We start from the raw sequence: 3,268 nt of genomic DNA, 5'->3' as shown, positions 1-3,268 counted from the left end.
TTTTATTCCCTCAGTTCTCCCATGGCTGGGATTAGAAGAGGTTTCCATGTACCATATTTGCTGGCTCTGCACCAATGTAGAGAAGTTTTGGATTTATATTTGAATCTTATTTTCACATTTACTGATCATCATATCCCAAAATCCCAGACCGGAGCTTTACCTACTTACAGTGATATTTTAAAATTATCACTAGAGCTTCTAGAATACTTATAAGCTTTATCTTTAACCCAGCTAAATAACTAATAGGTGCTAAGAAGTATTTTGGGCTAATGTGCATTGCTAAACAAGATTGGAAATTTTGTATTTTACAGGAAGCTTAAACCTATTGCAATAAACTAAGTTTACTGTCACTCCTATTTTACCACACTGCATTATTATATTTCTTGTTATTTGCCCCTTCCTTGATTTTTAAATACAGTTAGTATTCATGTTAACCCTGCTTTATTGTTTTCAATTTTTTTACAGGAATTACAGGAATGGTTTCCATTTACATACAGGTAATTTTTCTACACTGCTGCTAATAAAGTTTGTCAATCTCATAGTTTGACTGTTGATATGGTTGAAAATATCATTATCAGGATAAAAGATTAGAGATTGGCAATGTAAGTTGGCACCACAAGAGACCAGCAGCTGCTAGTGGATCCTCTTGTCCAACTTAATCTCTGGGTATGGATCCAGAATTCAGAAAACTGTGGGTAGCAGAAGGAAGGGCACCAGCAGCACCGCTACTAACCGCACCTCCACCACTGATAGCAGACAGTATGTCTTGTTATGCACGTTTTCACATGGTAGCAATAGTCAGATTCTTCCCAGCCAGGTTTTGCCCTTGTGGACTGGTTTATTCATCTCAGTCACAGCTGGCAGTAAACTGAGGACCTAGATTCCCATTCTTCTCCTCTAATTTCAGAAAGTATTCCCATATCTCAAGCATTTTGTGTGTGTCACATAAAACAAGAGCTGATAAAGGAGAGGCGCTGTGTGATGACACAACAGTTTTCTTAGCCCAGAGGACTTACAAGAAAAGAGTGCAGAGGAGGAGAGTATTGATAGTGGCACAACTGGTGTTTGTGTCTTGGTTGTGCAGCTGCTTTTGCAGGTGGTAGTAGTTGTGATGCTGATGATAGTAATAGTGGTAGTGTATTATTAGAAAATAACAAACAAGACAAGCAGCACTTTTTTGCCTATTCTGGGTCAGGGTCAGACAATGGTATTGATATTGCTCTTGACAATACCTGGAAAGCAGGTGGGAGTGGTAAGGAGGACAATGGCAATCTAAAAATCTAGAAATCTAAAAAACAAAAAACAAGAAAAAATTAATTTTATAAAGTTTGCAGTTCTCTTCCCATTACAGCTGAGGGCTTCATATTGTGGGGGATTAAGTTTATTGGGTTCCCTCTTTTTGGGCATTTTTAAAGGATTAGTGTCTAAGGTGCTTGAAATCTTTGTCTGTTCAAGTTAAAACTATACTTTCAGGGATTATTTCTACAGGATTTGATGTGAGAAATGTGCTGGAAAGTGTCCAAACTCACCTTCCACTACAATGAATTTTAGGGCTCTTTCTTCATCCTTGTGGTGCTTTTCCCTGGAATTACTACCACCATGTGATGACATGAGTAAACTTTTTACATTAAAGATAGTTGACAAGAGCTCATTCTGAGTGGTTGTTTTAATGCTTTTAAAAGAAAGAAGAATACTTGAGAAAATAAAAAAAAATATTTTAAAGGTTCAGGGAAAATGTATCAACACAATATCCATTCATTTTCTCTCTTATTATTATTTATATTATATATAAATTACAGTTTAGGAAACCATTCCTTATGCAGTTACTTACAGGTCATTGTTAATAGCTCCCAGGACTCAAACAAGAGAAAGGGGTCAAGAGGTCCACCACATAAATCCCCAGTAGGATAACCAGGGTGGGTAGATGCACTCTCTAAAAGTTAAGTATTACATTTGTTAATTACAAATTCAATAACTATGCAATTAGCCTTGCAAGCCATGATTATGCATTATTTCACTATGAACTAATCATACATCTGTTGCTATTATATAACCACTTAGATATCATATTAAGCAACCCTAAACTTTTACTTAACATATTCAGCATACTGAAGTGAATAAATGATATATAATTATTTATATAATATTTACTGTATATCGTTTATATAGCTTCAGAAACTATTCAGACACTCAGCACCCAATAATGGCAATGTAAAAACAGAATTATGGACAGTTTTGTAAATTTATTAAAATGAAAAAACTGAAATATCACACCCTTTACTTAGTCCTTAGTTGAAGCACCTTTGGCAGCAATCACAGCCCCCAATCTTTTTGGGTATGATACAAAAAGCCTTATACACTTGGGTTGGGGGATTTTCTGCCATTGTTTTACAGTATATCAATTCACAGTATGCAAAGGAATAAAAGATCATATATTAAACGATAAATTGCAACAGAGCCATATCGCCCAATACAGTAATAGCTTCCCGTTAAATTTGGTCACCAGATAACATACCCTGAGGCCTCAAAGACCACCACAAAACACAAGACTCCAACAACATAGAAATAGGGGGAAAAGAAAGAGGGGTGAGGAGACAGGTCACACAGTTGGATAGAATACACCTCTTAGAATTGTACACCAAATCATATACCAGTAGTCAAATAGACAGTAGTGACCAGTCCCACCCCATGGGCATATAATATTCAACCCACAGAGTCCAAAACCTCTGAAATCTGGACATGGAATCCGTAAGTATAGCTCTCATTTTCTCATTCACTAAGAACCAGGACATTTTATTTTTTACTTGTGCCACTGAGTAGCAGACCATCGCACCTTAGCCAATACCATTTTGGCTGATGTGAACAGGTAAGTCAATTATTTAAACTGAGTGTTGGTACAAACCGAAGGCTTCAAGTTGAGAAGTGCCGCCGCTGGACGTTTAGGGAAGGAGCGTTCCACTATAGTATAAGCCATTTGATATATACGTGTCCAAAATCTTTTCACCTTGGGGATATCCCACTAAATGTGGTATAGCGTTCCCCCTGTTCTGCATCCCCTGAAACAGTCGCCAGAGCAGGTGGGTTTAATCTTTGCTAAGCATATGGGTACCATGTATCGCATCATTAATTTGTAATTGGCTTCCACTGCATTAATGCCACTGTGTGCCAAATTTGTTCCCATTCCTCCTGCTCTAATGAGATGCCCAGATGGCCTTCCCAACAGATTACATTGGCTGCATGATTTTTCAAGGGGACCCACTGTGGGGTT

General features: G+C 37.5%; 1 non-coding gene across 1 annotated transcript; it reads left to right on the top strand.

Moving 5' to 3' along the window:
* The first annotated feature begins 1,457 nt into the window (after window positions 1-1,457).
* On the top strand, window positions 1,458-1,662 carry LOC140321931 (small nucleolar RNA U3). Its single transcript, XR_011919053.1, has one exon. It is a non-coding gene; the product is annotated as a small nucleolar RNA U3 (small nucleolar RNA).
* The last annotated feature ends 1,606 nt before the right edge of the window (window positions 1,663-3,268 follow it).

The sequence above is a fragment of the Pyxicephalus adspersus genome, chromosome 1, assembly GCF_032062135.1.
Source record: "Pyxicephalus adspersus chromosome 1, UCB_Pads_2.0, whole genome shotgun sequence".
In the NCBI taxonomy this organism is placed as follows: Eukaryota; Metazoa; Chordata; class Amphibia; order Anura; family Pyxicephalidae; genus Pyxicephalus; species Pyxicephalus adspersus.
Note: the sequence above shows the minus strand (reverse complement) of the source record. Positions and strands in the feature narration are given on the sequence as shown.